Source organism: Ricinus communis, chromosome 10 (genome assembly GCF_019578655.1).
Source record: "Ricinus communis isolate WT05 ecotype wild-type chromosome 10, ASM1957865v1, whole genome shotgun sequence".
In the NCBI taxonomy this organism is placed as follows: Eukaryota; Viridiplantae; Streptophyta; class Magnoliopsida; order Malpighiales; family Euphorbiaceae; genus Ricinus; species Ricinus communis.
The window spans coordinates 2097846-2113891 of NC_063265.1; the positions used below are offsets into that span (position 1 = coordinate 2097846).

The window sequence follows — 16046 nt, forward strand, 5'->3', positions numbered from 1 at the left end:
GCTTTGTAAATTCTTAGTTGAAGCAAGAATCTTAACTTGTTTAGTTAATTCGGCTATTTGCATAGTCATCTCATTATTAGATACAACTTCATTCACTCCTACTCTTTTTGTTTTTACACTCTTTTGTTGTGAATTGGCTCCTAACATCTCAAATATGTCATAAACCTCATTAGTAGTTCTTTCTAGCATAGCACGCCCAACTGCATTATCAACCATACATTGGTATTATTATGTTAAACCATCATAAAATGATTGGTTAGTAACAGGAAGTGGGTATCCATGGTGTGGGCATTGTAGTAAAAGTGATTTGAAACGGTCCCATGCTTCGTAAAAGGATTCAGTATCCTTTTGATAAAAGTTAGAAATTTCAGCCTTTAATTCCTTGGTCTTTTGATGTGAGTAAAATTTACTTATAAATTTTTGATAAACTTCATCCCAAGTTCTCAAAGAATTAGGAGACAAGGTCATTAACCAAGCATTTGCTTTATCTTTTAATAAGTAAGGAAAACATCTCATCTTTAATTGATCTTCATTGAGTCTAGATAATGGAAATGTGTGAACTATAGCATAGAACTCTCTAATGAATGTCAATGCATCCTCAGTAGGCATATCATAGAATGACGGAAGCATATTAAAATGGATGTTCTTAAGCTCATAATTCCTAGATGCATCACCTAAGACTATGCATGAAGTAGTGTTACCAATTATCAGACGAGCATAGTCCTTCATGGCCATTTGCCTTTGCACTGCAACTTCCTTTTGATCATTAGCCATTATCTCAACTTCTTCTTCGAACTCTTGTTCCAGCTTTTCTTCAAATTCAATTCCTCTTGGAGGGACAAACTCACTCTCTACCTCTTGGTCTCCCTCTGCTTTTTTAACGGTTGATCTCAAGTTTTAGGGATTTTGAGTTGATGAATCAACTGATCTCATTTTCCTGCTAGGCATACAAAATCAAAGGAAAGATTTCAGAAAAAACTTAAAAACACAATTTAAAAAATAAAACAGAAATAAATAACATGCAACACATAAGAATTACAAAAAATGATATTTGACAATTAATCAATATAATATTGACACAATTCCTTGGCAACGACGCCAAAAACTTGATGTGTCTAAATTAGTACTCGCAAGTGTACGAACCGAATGGTAGTTTGGGTAAGCTCACAACGAGGTCGATCTCACAAGGAATTGTCGAGCATATATTATAAAGACCAACTATCACACAAATTGCTGAAAGTAAATATAAACACTTTAAGCCGATGATTGGAGAATGATCTTAGTTTAATAAAAGAAATTAAATAATCAGAAAGTAAAAATGCAACTAGAATGATTAATATGAACTATATGATAAAATAGCATTTAGTCTAGCTTTTACTTAGTAATCCCCTTAATTCCCTTAAGCCCTAATTTAAGAAATGAGATGGTGATGTGCCTTTTCCCTAAGTCACTCAAGCTAATGATGCAACTTAGGTTTCTTATACCAACATAGATTAAAGAAAAGATGATGTTTCTAATACTTTTAACCTAAAGATTTTCATAACACATATTACTACTAAATTGATATGATGGTCAATCAATAATCATAGATGAAACTAATGAACATATGAAGGCAAAGAAATCATTCATTAAACTCAAAATATATAAAGTTCATACATAAGTAAAAAGCCAAACTAAACACTTATGGGACTTAGCCTAACATTCTTAATCTAACGATCATTGTAATTAAATAGAAAGACTTAAGATTCATAAAACAGAAAACTAAAACTCCCTCAAAGTTTAAAGGCTCTTCAAGGAATGAAGAAGATTGGTCCTCTTTCTCTACGTCTTCGAAAAGCTTCTCTGATTTTTTAAAGAATGATGCAACACAAGCTAGCAAGATGTCAAAGATGATGAAATCCAGAATTTTCTGTAGAGAATAATAGAACCCTTCTCTAGAGAGATTCAGTAGCCGAAGAACTCTCTATTCTAATTCACCTCTACTCCTTGTAGAGATTCCCTTTTTTAGAGTTCTTTTCTCATCACACAACTCCTATAGTTTATCCCTTATTGTTCTAAACAAACTAAACAACTCAAATGATAATTATCCACTAATTACATAATAATTACTTAAACTCCCCTTTTTAGACCTTAATGAATTAAGCTAGGCCCAAACTATTAATAGTCCACGTGTCTAATTCTCGAGCCTTTAATAGTCGCAGCCTAATTAACTCCCATTAATGCGTTTTTAGCTCAAATCCTTCTTTTTTGCATCATTTTCTGAATTTAGACAAGAAAAACTAAAGTGAGGTAAAACACATTTTTATACCATATTATATATAAAAACAAATCATTGAAGCTCTAAAATACCCTTAAATATCTATATACAATTTAGATACAATTTAGATCGATCGATCATACAATGACTTATGGTTTATAGATAATCGATAAATTGAGTGTGGATAAATATTAATTTCTAGCAATTCAAATACCAATATTATTTTCTTTAATTAAATCTTGTGGCCTCAATTAGTTTTAGAATTAGAATTGATCTTATAGTATCTAGACTAGTTTGTCATTTCCAAGCCTTAGACAAAAGAAAAAAATTTAAATAAATGGGTAAATATAGTCCTTGTGGAAACGTTACTTTACACATCATATATTACTTATTGACCATGTATAATTGTGGATTTTGCACAAAACTAAACTTCAAATTAACTTGGACTGATTTTGGTTTGATTAAACCACCTGTAATTCTTTATAATTAAAATTATAAAATACAAGTTCTTTAATGTTCTTATTAGGAATTAGAGTTGTCTTAATTAAGTAAACAATGCAATTGTAAAGACATCAAGATTGAATACGAGTTTGACACAAATTAGCCATATTTTTATTGGGTTGTTATTGCTTTCACATGTCTCTTAACGAGCGGGATCTCTACATCTGTAAATAGGGATGCCTTATGCTTCTACCTCCTCTTACAATCGAGCTTCAAATGAGGAAAAGAAAAGGAATCATAGGAAAATAGGAATAACATATATAAAAACCCCAATCACCACTATAGATACATATTTTAATTGCCCAAAATGGAGGGATATGATAAAGGCAAAAATAATAAGTAGTGGGAATTGACATGTTTTTTATTTTGACACATGAAGCTAATATATTTTTATTTCCTAATGTTGCATCTGATGTTTAAAGAAATTTGACAAAAGGGATGGTTATTTACATGTACTAGATAAATAAGAGATAAATATAAAAGAAAATAAAAATAAATGGAAAAAACATCGACAAAAGTGCAAAGGGCAATTATCAAAAACAACAAATGTGCAGGGGACAAAATATTATTGTTCTTATAGTTTTTAAGAAGTGCATGTTTTAACTACCTACGTAATTCATTACATGAGCCTAGATGTCAACTTGTTATGCACAAAGTAGTCCAAAAAAGGCACACACTTTATCAAGATATTTAGAGAAAAATAAATATGCATTCATTTGTAATGGTCCTTGCACTCCAAGTCTTTCCAACTCGTTAACTTTTTTTTGTCTCAATAACATAACGAGGTATACCAATTCCAACTATGGCAATAGACTTTTCAGTAATTGTAATTTGTTTTTTTACAACTTTAATAGACTTCTCTATAATAGCAATTGATTATTAGTTGCACCATTCTCTTCCCTCATCTTTTTACCACTTATCGAAATTCCATATTAACCATATCAAATTGCCCTCAAACATGTCCACCATAAGTTTTGTTGCTTAGTTGCTCTACATATTGTTGTGTCTTTAAAATTATGAGATTGTGTACATTTAGGACTCAATACATTTTAATTCTCCACATTACACTCAAAATTAGACATAGCTTTTTCAAACCAAGTATTAAGATTAAATTAGCTAGAGCTACTTGTCTTTGCCACCTTTGCGCCTTCTCCCTTCAACAGATTCACATTTGTTGCTTTATCTTAACCATAAAGTTCATATAATTTGTCATAATGCTCAATTTTTCTTTGCATCCACTTTCGAGCTTTAGGTTTATCCTATATATAAAAATAAAAATTATTTAATTCTTCATTAATATATACATATTAAATTAAGAATTTGAAAAATATTAATTAAAAAATTTTAAAACTAAGGATGAGAAGTATGATCCAATGTAAATACCTGAAATTCATCTTTTGCATCAAACATTTGGGTGATTGGATTCCATGCAAACCCACTCATTCTTTGAAAGAAAATTGATTCTTCAATGCCTTGAACTGATTCTTAATATGGTTTTTTTTTTGCGAGCCAAAAGATGATCTTACAGTTGCACTCATACCAATACAAGTGAATGTGTCATCTACTATATTTTCTTTTGTTTAACTCATCACATAATGCATTCATCAAGTTTATTTTGTCTCTAAATGCCAAGTTAAAATGTAATTAGCTAAAAATCTACCACCTTTACTGGGTACCTTTCATGGTCATGGCGTGTGGTAATCGCATCAATTTGATTAATATATTTGTTCCATTGGTTAAAATATGAAAGACATTTTTGTGAGCATCATGATATTATTACAAAATAACCAAAGCAACACAAATAAATAGTAAAAAGGAAGAGTATTTAAACAAAAATATAATTTAAAAGAAAATTATATTTATATCTCTTAATTCATTCAATAATTATATCTAGCTTTAATATTATTAGAAGATATTACAGTTGCCAACTCAAAAACTAAGTTGGTAATCATGCCAAATATGTATTGCAATATTATCTCTTTTAAATAGCTCATTGCCTATAAACGTGGAGCGTAAAATAGAAAATAATAATAACTAGCAAATGGATAATGAAACAATTTTACTAGTGAAATTTTAGAAATTCTTTTACTAAAGAATTTTTTACTAGTACAACTCAATTTATAAATGTTGAGATAGTCTACGATTTTGTAAAAATAATTTACATTTATTATTTTATATCCTTGTATAAAAGATTGTCTAGGTGTGTACAAATCATGGTGTAAATATAGAAAGTATTTAGGCAAATTTATTGGGAGCTAATTAGAGATCTCATCCCTATATAAATACGTTATATTTCTCTCATTTGTAATTAGTAAAACAAAAAAAAATATGTTTCTCATCCTTGTTAAGATAGTATCAGAGCCTAACAAGATTCTGTAAACTTCTGCAATTCAAGCTAGAAATTATCCCATACTAAAACACAAAACCCATAAATTACCAAAAACCCATTCAACCCATAAATTACCAAAAATCTGTTTCTCATCCTTGTGAATAATTTTTTTCTCTCTTTTCCCTTTTTCGGTAATTTCTTAAACTGTTGAAGATTAAAAAAATGGAAATATGAGTGAACAAATTGAGAACTCAGGAATCAAACTTGTTCTAGTTCTTGTTCAATCCGAGAGTGTCTTTATTGTGGGTATTCTTCTTACACGAAAAAAATTATGATGTGTGGTCTCAATTGATGGAAATGTGGATTACTGAATGAGAAAAACTCTCATATATCATGGGCAAAACTGACTACTACCATATTTGACGAAAGATATGAAAAGTGGTATGCTGAAAATCAGAAGATGAAACATTGGCTCCTAATGTCCATGTCCCCTGACATCATGAAGTGCTATCTTTGTATATCTACTGCCCATGAATTCTAGAGTACTCTTTTGAGAGCCTTTTATGATGGTAATGATGAGATGTTTGTTTACTCTTTACATCAGAAGGCCTTCTCAGCCAAAGAAGGTGCCAAACCACTCTAAGTATATTATCGAGAGTTAACAGAAATCTTTCGGAAACTTGACCATTGTGATAAAGTGGTCATGAAGGATCTTGATGATGTCATAACATACCAGTAGTCTATTGAGTGAATCTAAGTACACATATTCCTTGTTGAGTTAGATAAAGCTTTTGATAAACTTCAACGAGAAATTTTACGTCATGAACCATTCCTAGGTCTAGAAGAATGTTATTCCTTAGCCCGTCGTGAGGCCATACGGTTTATTACCTTGAGTGATGATATTGAGAAATATGAAGCTTTTGTTATGATATCTTGTAATCAACCCAACCAAAACATCATAAGACTGACCCAAATCCACCAATCCTAAGAATTTTAACAGTTCAGATAAACCTACATACATATGTATTCATTACAATCAAACGAGTCATTCAAAAAGTCATTGCTTTGAAATTATTGGATATCCGGATTTGTGGGACCCAACATAGCATAGGAATTCTAAATGGCCTTCTACTATAGAAATTGCTTAAACAAAGGAAGACGATGCCACTCCTAAACATTGGTAACTACTACAAACACCGAAGGTAAGGTCTTAAATATTTCTACACCTGTTTTGAATAGTGCATGGATAATTGACTCTAGACATTTGATGTTAGACAAGTTTCTATCATTAACCCATCCTCACAAAGTTGTGTCTCAACTACCAATGAAATACTACCCCAATTATTGGGGAAGGATCATTACATCCTACTAATACACTACATCATGATTGTGTTTTAGTTATTCCCTCCTTAGATTTTAATCTTTTATCAGCCTCAAAGATCACTATCATATTATCTTGTATTATTATTTTTTAGCCTAACTATTGTGTGTCTAAGGATATTCGGATTTTTATATATAACCTTGAGTAAGATCTAGTTGAAGTACCTAATCAAAGTATAATAAGTGATTTGGATCCTAGTGATTCGAGCTATGATATTTTACACAATATGGACGTGGGTAATTTAGAACCTAGTAGTGAAAACCTGGATCTAAGTGGGAATGAGCACACATAAAGATACAATACATCAAAATTTGAGCCTGAGCCTCTTCCAATTGATACACCAAACCAATCATTAATTAAGGATATTTCTTATATAGCTCCTAAGTCATCGAGGAGACAGTTACCACAATCTCACGTAAGGTATTCTTAAACCCACATATGAACCTCAATTGTCTAGTAAAGGAAGATATCACATGAACTATTATATGTCTACACATCGCTTGTCAAAATTAAATCAGTTGTTTGTTAATCAATCATCTACTATATCTATACCTAACAGTGTGCAAGAAGCCTTAACTGATCCTTGATGGAAAGCAGCAATGAACAAAGAGATGGCATCTTTGCAGAAAAACCAAACTTGGGAACTCGTTGATAGTCCCACAAGAAAAGAAAAGTTGGTTGTCGATAAATTTTTACTATGAAATATAGAGCTCACGGTACGATTGAATGCTTTAAGGCAAGATTGATGGTTAAAAGATATACCTAAACTTATGGAATTGACTACATAAACATGTTTGCACTATGAAATACAGAGTTGATGGTACGATTGAATGCTTTAAGGCAAGATTGGTGGCTAAAGGATACATCCAAACATATGGAATTGACTACATAAAGTGTTTGCACCTGTAGCTAAAATTAATATCGTCCGAGTCTTGTTATCCTTAGCTGCAAATTTTAATTGGCCATAACAATAGTTTAATGTGAAGAATGCATTCCTCCATAGAGAAGTATCTAAAAAAGTTTACATAGATCTACGACCAGGATGCATGATAATAGAAAGACAAAACCAAAAGGTTTGCAGGTTGAAGAAATCACTATATGGATTATAACAATCAGTTAGAGCTTGGTTCAAATGTTTTACCAAATCCATGACAACCTTTAATTATAAGTAAAGTAATTCATACTATACATTATTTTTGAAGAAGCAACATGGAAAAATTACTACACTAATTATAAATATGGATTACATGATCGTCATAGACAATGTTCCAGAAGAAATGAAAGCTTTAAAAGAGTACTTATCTAAGGAATCTTAAACTAAAAACTCAGGCCTCATAAAATACTTTATGGGAATCGAAGTATCTCGGTCTAGTAAAGAAATCTTCCTATCTCAAAGGAAGTATACTTTAAATTTATTACAAGAAACTGGTATGTTAGCCTGCCAACCAGCTAACACTTTAGTGGAAGAGGGTGTAAAGTTGTGTATTGAAACAAACCAAGTACTAATGAACAGGGAGAGATGCTAGACTTGTTGGAAGATTGATGTACTTAGCTCACATAAGATTAGATCTTGCCTATGCTCTAAGTATTGTTAGTCAGTTCATGCATAATCCTAGTGAACAAGATATGAATGTAGTCATGCGTATCTTGAGATATCTAAAATTTGCTCCAGAAAAAGGAATTATATCCTCTAAAAACTCAAACAAACAAATATCAAGGTATACACGTATGCTAATTAGGCTAGAGCAGTAGATGATAGGCAATCAACTTTAAGACACTTTACCTTTGTAGGTGGAAACTTGGTAACATGGAGAAGAAAAAAATAGAATATTGCTACATGATCTAGTACAAAAGCTGAGTATAGAGGAATGACTTTAGAAATCTTTTAATCTTTATGGTTGAAAATTTTCTTATAAGACCTAAGCTACTCTCCACAATAACCAATTTAACTATATTTTGACAAGAAAGCAGCGAGTGATATAGCTCAAAATCCAGTTCAATGTGACCGTACTAAGCATGTTGAGGTAGATAGGTTCTTCATTAAGGAGAAACTAGATGGAAATGTTATAGAACTACTAAAGATTTGATTCGAAGATCAATTAGCTGATATCTCTACCAAAGGAGTACCTAATCGGGTGTTCTCAAAATTCTTAGATAAGTTAGACATGTGTTATCTATGCTCTAACTTGAAAGGGAGTGTTTAGATAGTCTACCATTTTATAAAAGATTATTTGCATTTTCTATTTTATCTCCTTGTATAGAATATTGCCTTGGTGCGTACAAATCCTAGTGTAAATATAGAAATTATTTAAGTAGATTACTTAGGAGCTAATTAAGGATCTTTACCTTATATAAATACACTATATTTCTCTCATTTGTAATCAATATAACAAAAATTTAAGTTTTTCATCCTTCTTAAGAATAAACTCATTACACTACTCACACGTTGCTTCATACTCACTCTTAGTCTTTCTCTATCACTTTATGCATAAGATCACACATTATATAGCCTATTTTTTCTAGTGATGCAGCTGCCCAAATTTTCTTTAGGCAAAAGAGTATTGCTCAAACAATGAAAATACTTAAAAATTATTTTGCCACATGAAGAGTTTTGCTTCTAGCTTGAGAAGTTTAACATGTAGCAAATATGTAAAGATTTTCTAATGCTTAAGCTTCTAAAAGATTTCAATGGACTAAGATAAAATTAACTTGGGCCAAAAAATACTAGTGATGACTTCAATATTAAATTATCATTAGAATTTGTGTGAACATATATTAATTAATTATCCATCTCATTTTGAAAAAGCTATACTTCATATATTAAGCTCTCATCACAGTCTTCACCCTCAAAAAAATTATGTGATATACAACAATGCCAATACAATTTCGGTAATGGTTTTATATGAATAATACAATTCAATTCCACTAGATATGATGAAAAAATTTGCTTCACTACTCTAACAGCTCTTTTAATGCAATTATCTAGTGAAACATGACGATAATTAAACTTATTAAGATTTTTAGGACCATGTCTTAAATATTCATTTAAATGATAACACACTATATATGGATTCAGTAAGCCAATCCTAAATGGAAATTCTTCATTAAGTAAATAATAATTTTCCTATAATGAAGATAATGAAATAATACGACTGATGCTATTTTTATACTATAAGCCAAGTTTAAGAAAGAATGATTTCAAACTAAGATGTATGTTATGAGAGAGAGTCTAAATATTGATAATACTAATGTTGAAAAGTGAAAGAAAAGTATATCCATATTTTAACTTATTTTGACTAAAATAATTTGAATTTCTATTTTTATGCCCCTAAAAATTTTAAAATGTGCAATATTTTTAAATTGATGGGACGCCAATTTTACTCTTGAGATGAATACATGTTATTCTTGATTAAGCTAATCTGTTACTCATTGAAAGATATCTCATATCAAAAAAGAAATACTCAATAACTCTTGCTAGGAAGAAAGATAAAGACATATCAAGAACATGATCAAAGTTAAGAAAATTAAGTGTTTGTAACTTCCTTATATGCTCAAGGAGATTGAATTGATCTTCGTATTAACAAAATGTGCTAATGGAAGTTAAATCACAATACTATTCTCAACTGGTATCTACTCTCACTCTTCAATAAATCTCATTATTTGTGAGTAAATATTTATATTGAGTATACTAAAATGCTTATTTGCTAAGTTGCCTGTGTCTTATTAATAGTAACCCTTATCTTCTCATCCTTCTTCCTATCAACAATAAGTAGTCTCACATTTTACCTGTTAGTCATGAAAATGATTATTAATTTAAAGGGGAGCTTATCTATATGATTATCATACTTAAATAGAGATACAAATAAATTAACTACACTGAGAGAAAGGTAGTTATTTTTATTTTGTAAGAAAATCTTTTAAGCTTCAAAGACATCCTTATACAAAACTAAGTAATTATTAAAAAGTAGTCAAATGAGAATAAAAAATTGTAAATCCTTATGTCCATGAATACTGTGTCCCTTAATATTCTCAAAGATGTTTATATAATTATAAAAAAAGATGTTCTTTTTAAGTCTTTAGTGACATCCAAAGAAAAAACAATTCTAAACAAGTGTCCTTATTTTACATTTAATCTTATATAATGATGATATTTGGTTATTCACATCTTAATACCTTATTGAATGATTCCAGAAAGGAGAATTATTTTGATTATTGCATCAATATTTTGTCATAATAAAAAGGAAATATGGACCCTAAGGTTTCGTATGTGATTTTGATGATGCATTACATTATTACTCCTAAAAAGTTTGTATAGTGTTGTTAGTATGTAATTTTTGACGGTCGTTGATGCAATAAAGTAAAGAAGTTGAAGTTGAAAACATAAGTATAAAAATGGATTTAAAAGTCAAAGACTTGAAGATTTGAGCTAATATTAAGATCAAGTTGAAATCATGAATCAATAAAGATCGAAAGAGCTATGAAGCATATATGGGTAATTAAGAAAGCATTTGAAACAAAAAAGAACTCATTGTGAGAAAGGATGATCTCCATTGAAGACAAATAGTTGACTAAAGTTTAAAGAATAAGTTGTAGTACTTGGAAAAGTTTATAAAGGCGAGATATTACATGGATGGATAGTTACATAGGAATTAGAAAATAGAGTTTTAAAATTTTGAGTGAATTATGCTCAAGCAATCAAATTTGATCACAACAAATTAGGTTAATTAGAATTAGTATTGTTTATTCTACAAAGGGATTTGAGTATAATGCCCTTCTTATGGTATATAGCTTTAGAGGTCTAGTTTAAAATTAAAAAGTTTTATATCAACAAGAGGTATATGAAAGGCGCAATAATTGAAATATTGAGGTATTGTTTAAACTATCACAACTGGATGAGCAATAAAATATTTTGAACTTTTGGAGCATAAAGATGAATGATTTTAAAGTAGCTCAAAACTATAAAGTTACAGTAGATTGATCAGAGTTCTAAAAAAAAAATTATCATTTGTTATTATATAGCTCAAAATTTTGAATTTTGAATTAGTCATGCCCATAATACAAAATGTCACGCCTGTGAAGAAAGAGAAAAATAAAAATATATAGATTAAACTGTAAAGCACAAGATGAGATGATAGATAAAAATAAATAAATAATTATGCTGGATTTTTAGATTTTTGATTTTAAAATTTTAGATTTCAATTTGTTTTTATTAATAAAGAGAATAAAGACTTTATTTAGGATTAAGTGTTACTAAACTACTTAACTCAGTTCAATGATAAATATATTTTTATAAAGTTGATTCATCTCGACCTATTTCGTTAATCTCGTTAAAATAACTACATCGATCGCTCCGATCCAAGATGATTAAAATTTTATTCGATACGAAATAAAAAAATATTTTATTTTATTTTTTTAATAAAATAAAATATTCTAACCGAAATGAAGTGGAATTAATAACCATATCAATACTCCATAAAGTAAAAGAGAAATACTATGAATAAGTGTTTCCTCAATTAAATTAAATAAATTGATTTACCAATTTAACCTCAGCCGCCTAGTAGAAGCAATTGAAAGTAACGTCTTTATATAAGGATATTTTCGTGAAAAGCCAACACATGCCCCACCATGTGTTCACCTAATTCTAAGCAAAATTACTTCCTTGCACTTTTTGAGCTGTATCAAAATCCTCTAAACGGGGCACGTGAAGGGCTGGAATTGTAATTTATCGTTAAAAAGTGACACTGCCTTCAAAGCATGTGGGTTACGTTCATACACACCCGATTTTACTTTTATACCCTCAAATTACTCTTAAGAAAAGACGACGGCTCTCTTTACAAGTGCACAAAGGACGCTTCACACAACAAAAATGAAATTACTTTAAAAACAAACTTCATCCTCTAAGGTAAACAAAAACAATTAAGTATCACAAGTGATACTTATCTTTATAATAGCTTTTAATTTTTTTTTTTCCTTTTCCAGCTTGCTCCGTTCAAAATATTTACTATCTTATTGTAGGTATTATCCTTATGTTACTATCCAATAAGATGTGAAATAATTGTTGGAAGATTATATATTTTTTAAGTAATGATAAATATTTGAATTTATTAAATATTATTAGTAATTTATATTTTTGAGTTAAAATTTTATTTATAATTTATAGAATTTCATTTGATTTGTTCTGTATCATTGTGCGGGTGATATTATTAGTATTTATATTATATATAATATTTTTGATAATAAAACAAAAGAAAAAGAAGGAAAAGAAGAAGAATTGCTTTTTAAATAATTAGTTTGGATACATAACATATCAAATAAACGATTATCTAAAAACACACAAAAAAAAAAAAGAATCAATCGAAAAGGTGATGCTAGAAAATACTCTATATCTATCTTATTGAATTATAATAGAAAATAATAATAATATTTGTAAAATATGGAGATAAATATCTAGTATTATTTAATGCAAGTGCAATTGAGGACATTACGAATAAAAGTGAGAATCAAATATATTATATAGTCATAAAATATATTAGTTGAATAAGTGTGTGGTGTAATGGCAATGAAATCAACTTTTGTTTTTAAATTAAAGTTACAAATAAGACGAGAACGATTAGAATTTAAAATTTTATTTAAATTAATATATATATTTATTATCAGATTGAGCCACAATGAAGTCAGTATTTTAAAGAGTTTGTAATTTTTCATTTTAATATTTTAAAATATTTTAAAATTTATGTAATTTATAAACTTTTTCAGTTAATTATTATTTAACTAAACTATTATTTTGATTAGTTACTAATTAAAAGATTAAGGTTTTATATAAAAGTAATTATAATTAAATAATTTCAAATAATTCTTACAGATAAAATATATGATAATATATATAAAATGCAAAAATAAAGGGGACAAATAAATTACTAATAATTAGATAGAATAATTCAGTTATTTATTAATACTAAATAATATTAATTATTCATTAAATACAAGTCTAATATAGAAATTCAGTCCTATTAAGATTTTTAATTATTAAATATAATACAAAATAAATAAAATATAAATCTTTAGTATTTTTATATTAATTTATATAATAAAAAAGTAATTACTATAAATTTATAAACAAAATTTACTATAAATTAAAAATTATATAATTATTCTAATACTAAAAATACTAACCTCATATTATTATTTTATAAATAATAATATAGCAAATCATTAACATCCATATGCAAATATATCTTAGTAAAAATAAAAAAGCTAAGATCATTTTAAAAATTTTATTTATCTGAAGCAACCATACATGGAATCACGTGGCAGTAATTCGGTGATGAGGGGCCTTAAAAATTTTATTCCCTCTTTAAAAATTACAAAATCTTTTGAAAATCGAACTTGTGTAGGGTTCTAGATTCAAAGCTTGATCCCTTCATAATTCATACTCTTATATTTTCTATTTGTTGATTTATTGTTTATATGTGCACGCGTGACGTAGGGGTAAAGGGGTCCAAGACTTGATAAAAAAAATGATATATATATATGACGTAGGGTATTATTGTATTTGTCCTCCCCCATTTCGTGCAATCTTTTTGTCTAATAAGAATGCATTCCCCTCATAAGTAATCCGCACTAAATTTGGGAATAATTGTCTTGAATTACAAGCGATTGACAATGCATTCAATCATTCTGCATTAACCATAAAGCGACTGACGATGATTCTAAAAGATATTTTATTGTGAAATATATATAATATATATATTATAATATACTCTTGGTACTCAATACTAGGCATGAGAAGTAGTGAGCCAACTGTAAGACTTAACATTTTCTTTTTCCTTTTCCCCTGTCAAACTTATAATTCCTACTGAAAACCAAAAATAGGTTAGCTAAGTTTGTAACTGAATAACCAAGAGTAATTTGATCACATTGCTTTCTGAAAATGACACAATTAAATATGAAAATGAGCAAGTAAAGAAAATAAGAAAATTGATGGCAAAAGGGTAAAATGGATACACCGATCTTCAAAAGATAAAATCTATATGCAAATTGATTCTCTGGATCTGAACCATTATGTATGATGTAGATGCAATGAAATCATTGGGATCAATGGCAATAACAATCTTAAAAAATAAAATGAGATCCTTTTCAGGATCTAAAATTGTAAATCACGATCATACACACCATAAGTGAATCCTTTCGACATTGAAGTTACTTGTCCAGCCTCAAAAATAGAGATAACACGTATAAGGTAATGCGAATAGTTTGGGAAATGGTAGAAAGCATGAGCTCCACTAAGCTTGTGCAATCCTCAAGGTGTATATACAATATTATTATGAGTAATATTTTCAAATTAGTTTGATGTCAGTATTCAAAAGCCATATAGCATAAGTAGAAATTCTTTTGTCAATACAATCAGTCTGTTCATCTCCCAACCCATCACTTTTTACTACTCTGCACCTTCGCACATGGTTATTTACATAGCGAAACGATGCCCATATTAGGGATATTTAGCAATGCCTTTTACATGAAGTATAATAATGAGTGCAATATATATGGGTCCTCTCGTACGTGATTTCTTTTTTATGATCAAACCCTTCATTGAATCTCATATAATACAAGTACAACATGGCCATTTTATACAAAAAATAATGCAAAATACCCTAAACCCAGACACATACACTCTTTGTAGTGAAGTCTTCCAATACCAAATCAAATGTAGTCATCTTGCATGGTGTTATGTATCATTTTACATATTGCTTTATATAATTATCTAAAAGCCCTTTAACATTATCAAAAGCACAACCATTTCATAAGGATATAAGTGAAATTGCATACTTCTTTTTTTTTTTTTTTACAAAATCTGTTCGCTTATCCACCCTTTATGTAATTACCTAAAAAAACCTTCACTCTATATTAACTTTATCAAAACACAATCGTTTCCCAAGAACACCAATCTACCAAGTTAATAATATTAATATTACTTTTGAATAATCATTTTTATTGATTATTCTAATTTCTAAAGATAACTTGAAGTAATTATATATTTTATATTTGATTGTTTAGTTTCTAAAAACAAGAAAAAGAATTTCCTCTCTTGCTGGATGATATTTTCCTACCTATTTATTTTTGCTGAGTAATATGTTATCAACATGTTTCCTGCTAACTTTTATTCTTCATGCAACATGTATAACATATATCTTAAATATTTTCATCTTGTTTCTGTATTATATTTCTATTTCTTAATTGCAATTATGTTTTATCGTTATTAATATCAAATAAAATATTGCTATGAATCAAACTTGCAGCATCGATGTAGGTGATTTGCCTAGTGTGTCAATAATTTTAATATATAAAAATATTGATAATGTGTGATTTGCATATTTATATATTTTTTAATTTAATACTAGTTTATGTAAATATATTTAATATATTGGTCTGATAAGTCACTTTTATTCAAGTGCCTCTTTAATTGAGGCTTGGGTCCCAACACACCTCTTGTTCTATTGTGCATACAATGACATGCTTTGAGTGTGTGGTTATTTGCATGTCTCTTATACACGTATGCATGACTAGTTGTAGGCTTAACC

At 28.9% G+C, this 16046-nt stretch overlaps 1 non-coding gene across 1 annotated transcript; it reads left to right on the plus strand.

The window, feature by feature from the left end:
• Positions 1–273: 273 nt before the first annotated feature.
• LOC112535439 lies at positions 274–381 on the plus strand. The gene has a single exon (XR_003079568.1). It is a non-coding gene; the product is annotated as a small nucleolar RNA R71 (small nucleolar RNA).
• The last annotated feature ends 15665 nt before the right edge of the window (positions 382–16046 follow it).